The 10,935-nt window shown below is 39.1% G+C and overlaps 1 long non-coding RNA gene across 1 annotated transcript in view; it reads left to right on the top strand.

The window, feature by feature from the left end:
• The first annotated feature begins 466 nt into the window (after positions 1-466).
• The window catches only part of LOC147361791 (uncharacterized), a 34,181-nt gene continuing 23,712 nt past the window's right edge, over positions 467-10,935 (top strand). The window contains exon 1 of the long non-coding RNA XR_015138260.1: positions 467-888. This is a non-coding gene — a long non-coding RNA (uncharacterized LOC147361791). The remainder of the gene's footprint in view (positions 889-10,935) is intronic.

Genomic DNA, 10,935 nt, shown 5'->3' with positions numbered 1-10,935 from the left:
CACAGCCTCTGTCTGCCCTGGCTTCCAGAAATTTGCCTATCTTTTTACTAGCATCCAGTCCAAGCCAGCCAGTGGTAAGTTGGGGATCCACCTGTAGCCTAGAGAGCTTTCTCCTGCCCAGGAAGGGAACACAGAAGCCCATATCCAAGCTCTGTAAGCAGCTCAGAGCAGAACTCTTTTGCCTGTATCCCTCTTTTTTTAAGGATCTTAGTAGTTCCTTGGAAAGATGAAATCCTAAGCAGTGCAAAATTATTGCAATTTCTATGTACAACAGGGAAACGCGTGCGCACGCACACATACACACACACACACACACAACAGAAACCTCATTCCCAGAACACACATGCCCTTAATGTAAGTTTGGCATTTGGCACACTACTGCATTTGGGGTGGGGTTTTTGTTTGTTTTCTTTTTCTGCCTTTCCCAAATCACTCTCACTTTGCACCATATTCTCTCATGTCTTTTTTTTTTTTTTTTTAACTAAGAAGGTTTTGACTTAAAACTGAAAATATTCCAAGTGACAAGTAAGTAGCCCCTTCTCAAATAAAACCTGCAATAACATGCCTGGATTACATTAAGGAATGCTGGAGGGGATCCCAAAAACCAGTGTTTGAACAGTCAACCTGACAGAATCCTAGGACACCATTGAAAGGGCTCATGTTACCTAACTGACTTAGAGCTAATCGGTGTAATCCACGTGACAATACATTGTCTGATTTGGGGAACCTGCTGCCTTAAGGAGAGAGGGGCAAACCCTAGGGAGCTCCTGGGAGCGCCCCCAGCCTCCACCCCAGCAATGTGACAGCAGCCGCCTTGCCCTCTGGCTCTGCTTCTGAACAATGTGGACCAAGAAGCTTCATAGAGTGAGATAACTTGGATTTATGGAGGTGAGTAAGCTTAACACAGAGACAAAAACAGGGAGCAAACCACAGAACGCGATCAATAGCTAATGTCCAAAGCCCAGGAGACAGAACAGCCGTGAACCTCAGTTTCTTGGCAGGAAATCCAGATTGGTCTAGAAAGAAGCTTTGGGAAAGCGTTTGAACCAGTCTCAACAGAATGAAAACGTTTCTAAATGAGCTCTTTGACTAATTCTTCTCTTGGAAAATATGCAGACCAATTGAAGGGAAGGTTAAGTCTTTTAAGGGCAACTTAAACTTTCCTGTGGCTATTTAGCCCATTTCTGAGAATTAGTCTCAAGACTTTTTTTTCCTCCTTATCTGTTTCCCTTCTTCTTTAATTTTTTATTAGTTAATTTTTATTGCAGTATAGTTGCTTTATGTCTCAAGCCTCGTTAAAGCATAAGAATTCAAGAATAAACTCTCAGTAGTAGTGGATTGTCGCCTCCAGGATCTGGGTTAAATATCTAGGTAAGACAATAAATCTTAGTACCAACAACTGTATGTTCTGTCAAATGCCCTCCCACTCAAAAAAAATACTCCCAATATCTACTATTGACACTTTTCCTAAAGAACACTCTGGCATGAGAGTCTGGTTTGAAACTGTTTGATCAGAAAGGAAAGTATGTGCATTTACACTCTGGTTTCACTTCATGTCAGGCCATGTTGCCTATGAGAAGGCTGGTGGTACAGAATGCCACTCACCCTCCTTTATACTTACATCCCACAGACATGAGGATGTAACTTCAGAAAAACAAAGGATACTAGAGGGAGGAAGAGGAAGAGAAAGAAGTTGAGGATTAGAAGCTATAGACTATGGCTTCTACCCAATTTTGAGTGAGATTGATAATCTTCAGTGGCTTAAATAGCAAGATGGTCCTCTTGACTATCAGCATAGGCACCAGTTAGATTACTATTTCTTATCTCTTGCTCAAAGCTCTACTTCAAAGGACAATTATCAACTGTTCAAGTGGACAGCAAAACCTCGAAATGCCTTAGAGTACTCCAAAGAGAGGAAAATATGAAAGCATTCTTTCTTGAGGAAGAGGTAGGTCTGGGGTATGTTGAAGAGAAGAGAAAGAGGCTGATAATCCAGTCATGGTGCTCAAGTACTGATGAGTAAACAGACACTCAATAAGTCCCTGGGAAATTATGGAACTTAATTAGAAGTCAGAGTAACAGGGTATTTGGATGAAACTGTATTTAATTCTAACCTGGGAAAAGCTAGACATTGTAACATAGCAAAACCATTCAATGTATTCCAATAATTTTTTTTAATGATTCACTCATTCAACAAATATTTATTGAGCAACTGTTAGCTGCCAAGGTCTGTTGAGGTGTTGGCAAAACTGCTAAGAACAAAACAAGTGAGAATCCTGCCATCAGAGAGCTTATATCCTGGATATTATTACCATGTTGCTATACAATCAATTACAGACAACTGAGACTGCAAGGACTGGCTTTAGTCAATTATTCTGGCCATTTTTCTCTAATAATTTATGTCATAGTACTATTAATCACAAATTAATTTGAATCTGTGTGTGTGTCTGTGTTTGAGTGGGGGTTGTTTTTGTTCAGTTGCTAAGGTGTGTCTGATTCTTTATAACCCCATGGACTGTAGCATACCAGGCTTCCCTGTCCTCCACTATCTCCTGGAGTTTGCTCAAGTTCATGTCCTTTGAGTCGGTGATGCTGTCTAATGATCTCATCCTCTGTGGTCCCCTTCTCCTCCTGCCCTCAATCTTTCTCAGCATCAGGGTCTTTTCCAAGGAGGTGGCTCTTCACATCAGGTGGCCAAAATATTGGAGATTCAGCTTCAACATTAGTCCTTCTAATGAATATTCAGGGTTGATTTCCTTTAGGATTGACTGGTTTAATCTACATGCCATCCAAGGGATTCTCAAGAGTCTTCTCCAGCACCACAGTATGAAAGCATCAATTCTTTGGTGCTTAGCCTTCTTTAGTTCCAACTCTCACATCCGTACACAATTACTGGGAAAACCATAGCTTTGAAACCATAGCTTTGACTATATAGACTTTGTTGGAAAAGTGTGGGGGTAGGAAGGGAGTTTTAAATGTGAAATTCAGAAAATAATCACAGAGCAGAAGGTTATTTTGGGAAGATAGTTAGCCTTCCTGGAGGCACTCTGGTTTTTCCTTCAAAATAATAGTTTCTCAGGAAAAATAATTTACTTTCTAAAATCTTCTAGGACACTTCCTTCAGGATCATGTGTTCACAGTTCGCTCAACTCAAGGGAAAGGAGAATAACTTGAATATGCACCAAACACAGGAAATTTATAATGAGGACAAAATCCAGGGATAGAAGAGAAGCCTAAGTGTTGCTAAGGGCAGAATGAATCTGGAACTTGACTGTTTATGAGGTAGGAATTCTGCCAGATATTGTTTTGTGCATAGAAATAGACCAAGCATTACCTAATTATAATAAAACTTGAATTCAGAAAGAAGAAAGGCAGTAGCCTTTAAAAGGTAAATATAAGTTGTGACTTGTTACATTTTATAGGAGCTTTGCAGCAATAATAAAATAATCATCGGGACAAATCCTTATCTTTAAAGATAAGGATTAAAGGATTCGATACCGTATACGATATTTTCAAGTGCAAGGACAACAAGGAAGTTCTCTGTAGAAAATGCCCATCTGGTTGAAGCACTTTCTTTCATTTTTCCAGCCCTGCCCTTGCGTTGGACTCTTCCTCCTGCTTTGCTTTCCAACACATTCTCTGGAGGTACCTAATAACTTTTGCCCAGGATTATACACTGATTGTAGCTGATTTGACTCTGTAATATATTTGTGTTATAAATGTCTATGTATCTGTTCTATATCCTCTTCCCTTCATACAGCACACACACACACACACAAAGAAAAGAAAGGGAAAAAAGCTCTAACAGATCAATTGCAGACTGATCCCACAGGAAGAAGCGAATGCTTTGATTTTTGTCTTAGGTAAGCTCCAGTACAAACAACATTCAATTGTTCACACTCAGTTTCAATTTCAGCCTTCTTATTCCAAACCCCAGATTGATGAATATTGCCAGGTAACATAAAGACTATGCCTCGCTTTTCTATAGGATAGATGCATCGATCCCAAACTATGTTTTAGCCATCTGCTTTCATTCAGTGAGTCTTGCTGTCGATGTGCACTGAAACTTTTGTTCCCAAAGTGATACCACTTTTTTTTTCCTTCTTCATATTGGGTCACTGTAGTAAAGGGAAACTAGACATTTTCTTCGTACAATAGAAAAGCCCCACTAAATGATGAACATCAAAAAATATCCCCTTTGAAAATTATTAAATCAAATAAACTTGTTTTGGTTGAGTGGTCAAAGGTCTGTATTAGAAGCAGCTACTCTTCTAGTTTATATGATATTTTAAGATGGTTACAGAGGTCTAGTGGGCTTCCCTGGTGGCTCAGATGGTAAAGAAAACGCCTGCAGTGTGGGAGACCTGGGTTCAATCCCTGGGTTGAGAAGATGCCCTGGAGGAGGACATGGCAACCCACTCCAACATTCTTACCTGGTGAATCCTCATGGACAGAGGACCCTGGCGGGCTACAGTCCATGGGGTCACAAAGAGTCAGACATGACCGAGCGACTAAGCACACACTCACACACACAGCGGTCTAGTGGACACAGTGGTATCATTTTAAATTGTCTTGAGAATGAGGAAACACAAGGGATGTGTTCAGTTGACTGAAATGTGGCTAATGATTTCCCAGTGGATTGAGCCACAGATTATATAAACCACAAAGGTGATTGATGTGATCAGTCATCCCAAAATGTAGTTTAGCAATCACCAGCTAAAGTCCATGTTGCCTCAGCTGTCCCGGAACCTAATTGATTCTTGAAGGCACTGTTGAATTTCAGGTGTCCCTCATCTAGGAAAACTAACAAAAATCCAAACTTTCAAAACAAGCTACTATAAACTAATCTAAACGGCAGTAGAGTGTTCCCTGAAAATTACCCTTAAAATATGTATTATATGCATTGTTATTAGCAAAACTATGAATTGTATTCAATGCTTCTGTGTCACATTCGTTGTGTAAACGGATGGTGCGTGAATTACAATCTCAACTTACATGAGATATGAAGAACAGAAGTGATTGGAAAATAGTGTGTGTTCAAAAACCCATTTTGCACAAAGCAGTGAAGAACAAAGGCTAACCAATCTGACCCCAGCAGTCACAAATCTTGGAGATTGAACCCAACCATCAATGTGTCTCAAACTTCTAAAATATCGAATTTTTTTAGCCACTACACTCTTTTTTAACCTATATACTGTTGACTTTAGGGTATAAATCATTAACAGTCATACTTTAAGTTTGACCTTTCACTTTCTTATCTAGAGAAAATTTCATTTTCAAGTATTCGATAATATGTAAAGTATTCAAAGTATTGTAAGAGAACATTTGGCCCATATCACCCAAGCTCAATAGCTAACAGTTGCTGCCACCTATAGGTCCAATCTCAAGAGAAGGATGTAGGACCTGAAGAGGCTTGTAAGTTTCAAAGGCACAGTTCAACAGAGTAAGTTTTTAGGTTTTAGAGGGTTTTCCTCATAGGAAAACACAGTTAGAACCTTTGACTGTTGATGCAGTTCCCTGAAAAATTGCATTAGAAATGACAAATTTCATTGATTTCATCAACCATGATCTCTTTAAACCAACTCATGAGGGGCAGGAACTTTAGCAACCTCTTTACTCACGAAACAAGCAAATGAAACAAAATGAATCAAATTAACTGAAACTTAATTATGACTGCCATGGCTATACAATCATGGAAAATAAGTGACAAGGAGATATTTTCTATTGTGTCTATTAATATGTATCGCATGTGAGAGTCTGAATCTTTTTGGCTAGACACTTTAGCCATCCCTGTGATAAATATTTATAGTATAGTATAATTTCATCCTAAGGCTGAAAGAAAAGAAAAAATTTATATCCATAAAACAACTCAAACTTAAATCTCAGCTTCAGGATTTTATGTATCTGTAAAATGGAGATAGAAATGACCACCTTCAAATGTCATATTAAAGATTAGAAGACATTTTATTTTTATAGATCATCTATACATGCACATAAGCATATTGCTAAGTCACTTCAGTCGTGTCCGAATCTGTGCAACCCCATAGACGGCAGCCCACCAGGCTCCCCCGTCCCTGGGATTCTCCAGGCAAGAACACTGGAGTGGGTTGCCATTTCTTTCTCCAATGCATGAAAGTGAAAAGTAAAAGTGAAGTCACTCAGTCATATCCGACTCTTAGCGACCCATGGACTGCAGCCTACCAGGCTCCTCTATCCTTGGGATTTTCCAGGCAAGAGTACTGGAGTGGGTTGCCATTGCCTTCTCCACATAAGCATATAAACATTTATATTTATTCATTGAACATATATATATACACATATGTATCCATAAATATATATGTATAGGGCTGGCCAAAGTGTTCATTTGGGTTTTTCCATAATAGCTTACAGAAAACCAGAATGAGCAAATTTTTTGGCCAACCCAATATGTATATACATATATATATATACATTCTCAATGGTTAGCACACAATATTTTATAAAAATGTTACCTTGGTCATACTGACCAATTTTATGATGTTTGCTAAGTCATTTCATAATTGGAATCTTGCTTCTTTGTCAAGTGAGGAGCTTAGACTAAGTAATTCCTAGATTCCTCCTGGGCTGAATATTCTACCATAAGGCATTTGATTTGGGCATCCTCTCAATCATGACCATTTGGACCCGTTTCTTTATAAGGGCTGGATAAATGGTTAAGGATCAATGTCCTCAATGTCGTGTGCTTCCTCTGTATTCTGTACTCGGAGACCAGAAGACAAGGAAAGTCTTCTGGACTGATGTCCATTTCAATATTCCTAAATACAACTGGCCTCCCTGTTAGAAGCTAAATCTGGTCCTCCCATTTTGGAGTGTTGAAGTCCCAATTCCCAGTATCCCAAATTCAACCCTATTGGGAGACAGGGCTTTTAAAGAGATGATGCAGTTAAAATGAGGCCATTCGGGTGGGCCCTAATCCAATCTGACTGGTGTCCTTATAAGAAAAGGAAATTTGGACACATAAGAGACACTACTCTGAAACACCTGAGACACCAGGGTGTCTGCCCACAAAGGAAAGACCATGTGGGGACAGAGGGACAAGGAACCAGAAAAAGACAACATCTGCAAGCCAAACAGAGAGGTCTCAAAAGGCCCCATGCTGAGAACACTTTGGTCTTGGGATTGCAGCCTCCAGATTATAAAAAGATAAATTTCTAGTGCTTAAGCCTCCCAGTCTGCAGTAGTCTGTTATGGCAGCCCTAGCAAATGAATACACCTCTTGCCCTAATCTGTGACTGATGAAGTTACTTATGTTCTCAAATTGCTTATACTTCAACCAGAGAGGATAATGATTTCTTTTTAAGTTGTAAGATTAAAAATGATGATATGTATAAACCTACTCATGCCTATGAGTTGCTGCTGCTGCTGCTGCTGCTGCTAGGTCGCTGCAGTCATGTCCAACTCTGTGCGACCCCATAGACAGCAGCCCACCAGGCTCCCCCATCCCTGGGATTCTCCAGGCAAGAACACCGGAGTGGGTTGCCATTTCCTTCTCCAATGCATGAAAGTGAAAAGTGAAAGTGAAGTCGCTCAGTCGTGTCTGACTCTTAGCAACCCCATGGACTGCAGCCTACCAGGCTCCTCCATCCATGGGATTTTCCAGGCAAGGGTACTGGAGTGGGGTGCCACTGCCTTCTCCACACAAAGCAGTTACTCAAACACTAATCTTTCCCTTCCTGAATCTTGCCACTGCTGTCAAGTGAACTTGAACTTATAGAATATAATTTCATCTATTCTTTGTTCTTCCAATAGCCACCTGGCCTATGCATATAGAATTCAATGAAATATTTTAAAATAGATATTGATATGTAACATCTTTTGTCAAACTACATTCAATGCAATTAGCTATATTTAATAACATTTTTGCTGAAAAGAACAAATATATATGAAGTAAAAACCCTCCTTGTCACTCCAGACAGTACAAGTACTATATCTAGGTAAGTTCTAGGCTCTCTCTACAAAACTTCATGGATTTCACCATTTAGATACATTTAGATAAACAATTCAAAGTCTAAATGTCCATTCAAATCTCAATGTATCTGTGCATGTTTGCTGAACTTTCAGAATCAAATAGGATCAAGATCATCTTAGTATGTCTTTTTTTTCTCCTCCCACCTTTTAGCAAAAACTCAAACAAAAATGTTGGTGCTGCTTCTCTTACAACCTGCATCTTCCCTCTTTTCACACTCCATCTTCTTACATTGCTACCTTCTTATATTAGTATAGGGTTAACTCAGTATCTTCCTAACACAATTTTTTAAAAATTTACTTCTGTAGATTTTATGAACTAGGGAAAATTAGGGCTAATAAAAACCAAATCAATCACTATACTTGAAAACTCTACTAATTCAAGAAGGCAAAACTTTCAATAAGGATAGTCTGCTTACTCTTTTGGCCCAATTTCATAATCTTTTTATTTCTCCCTCCTCTCTTTTCCTCCAAATCCAAAACCCCAAGACTCTTCCCAGAAGCCCACTAGAGAAGAAAAATAATGAAAACAAATGTAAGTTAAACATTTTGCAAACTTTGGGAAATGAACTGTTCTGGTTCATTTCAAATTTGCTGGCAAAGATCCAGGATCATATAAGAACCAAGAGCACATGTCCACAGTGAAGAGTGGCGAGTGCACATGGCGAACAATTATCTAATTAAAGGGGATGCCAACTCTAGTAATCAGGCAAAATCAAGAATTTTCTTCATATATGACTGAGAGAATTGTGACTGCCATGACCCCACATTTAAGTTAAAAAAGTAGTATAACAAAGTTCTCAAACTGATTGCTTGAAAAAATAGATGACAGAACTTGAAAAATACTAACTTTAGCATAAGTGGTAAATACAGGAAAAGAGAGAAATCATTTGAAAGTAAATGTAATAATCTAGTTCTTTTAATGCCTGGTAGCCCCAGGTCTGGAGAAGGCAATGGCACACCACTCCAGTACCCTTGCCTGGAAAATCCTATGGTCAGAGGAGCCTGGAAGGCTGCAGTCCATGGGGTCGCTGAGGGTCAGACACGACTGAATGACTTCACTTTCACTTTTCACTTCATGCATTGGAGAAGGAAATGGCAACCCACTCCAGTGTTCCTACCTGGAGAATCCCAGGGACGGGGGAGCCTGGTGGGCTGCTGTCTATGGCATCGCACAGAGTCGGACACGACTGAAGCGACTTAGCAGCAGCAGCCCCAGCCCCAGTTCATTTCAGTCTCTCAGTCATGTCCAGCTTTTTGCCCCATGGTATGACTATTTATTTGAGAAATCGCAGTAGAATAAACAAGGCAATTAAAAAACTAGAAGAGAACAGTTAACATTCCAGTTAGTATCTTTTGTGGACAGCATTAATTAACCACCCCAACCCTATTCACCACTCCTTGTCTTTATACACTTTCCAATGACTGGCCTGTGGTAGGCATGTGGCCCAATTCTTGATGCTGTGCTGTGCTTAGTCACTCAGTCATGTCCAGCTCTTTTGTAACCCCATGGACTATAGTTTGCCAGGCTCCTCTGTCCATGGGGATTCTCCAAGCAACAATACTGGAGTGGGTTGCCATGCCCTCCTCCAAGGGATCTTCCCAACCTAGTGATATTTAAACAGAAGTCACTGGATAGGACTTTCAGGAAAGCTTTTAAAATATGTATAGCTACCTTTAGACCTAGAAATGATACAACTTCAGTTCAGCCTTTTGCTTTTATCTTTTCCTCCTTTGCATATCCTTACAAGATGCCAAAAAAAAATGCAGTAGGGCTCTCTTACGACCATGAAAAGATAAAATAAGCACAAGGAAAGAGACCAATGTGCTAAAGATAGCAGAGCCCCAAGATGCAGAGATCTTCTTTACAGGATCAACCCCATGCTGCCTATCCCTAGATTCTTGCTTTAAGGGATGAATAAAAGAGGAGAGATAGATAGTTATTCATCTAATTAAAGAGGGAACCAGCTTTGGTAATCAGGTAAACTCAAGAATTTCCCTCATTTATGACCTGTCTATGGTAGCCATGTGGCCCAATTCTGGATAGTGATACTTAAACTTTTGTTTTTTAAGCTTCTATAGTTGGATTTTCTACTATTCATTTCTACTGATAACTACTAAAATATCCTTAAAGAGATTTATAAAGTAGTTCATCCATAAAAATAAGAACAAGTTGCTATGGAAAAGGAAAACCAGAGAACTTGAAAGAATTCTTGTGATTTCCACACAAGATTGCCAAATTAAAAAGGATAATAATAATAGAAAGGTTAGAGGATAGAGAAAAATTTGGAAACTTCCTGGCAGTCCAATGATTAGAACTCGACACTTTCACTGCAGTGGTCCAGGTTCAATCTCCAGTCAAGGAACTAAAATCCTGCAAGCTGCTTGATGTGGCCAAAAAAAAAAAAATGAGAAGAAAAGGATAGAGTAAAATCAATTCTATGATTATAAAACAAATAAACAAAGATATAAAATTTAAGAGAAAAGTTCACAGAAATGGCAGATAAATCCAGTAGGCATGAAATCTGGTCTAATAAGATCTCCAGAGGGAAAAACCAAATGGGAGAATATAATCAAAGAAACTGAAAGAAATTCATTTTTCCTCTGAAGTTCAGTTCAAATTAAAAGGAATTCACAAATTTCCAAAAAATGAATGGAAAAAATAACTATAACTTGGAAGTTTTAGGATTCTAAGAATATCGATAGATCTAATAAGCACCCAGGAAGAAAATCTAAGGGTTGCACCTACAAAGGAACTGTCATCAGGCTTTTTATCATCAACAGAAGAGGTTAGTAGAAAATTTAACAATGTAAAGTTTTATAGGCAAATGATTTTCGATGTCATGTTGGACATTTGGGGGGACTATTATTTTGGTAATGTAATAAGGCTGTAATAAGGATGTGATAGGGCTTCCCGGGTGGTGCAAGTGG

Source organism: Bos grunniens, chromosome 12 (genome assembly GCF_055505025.1).
Source record: "Bos grunniens cultivar Pamir isolate PY7600 chromosome 12, Bosgru_T2T1.0, whole genome shotgun sequence".
Classification (NCBI taxonomy): Eukaryota; Metazoa; Chordata; class Mammalia; order Artiodactyla; family Bovidae; genus Bos; species Bos grunniens.
The sequence above is the reverse complement of the archived record's forward strand: the minus strand, read 5'-3'. Positions and strand labels throughout refer to the sequence as shown.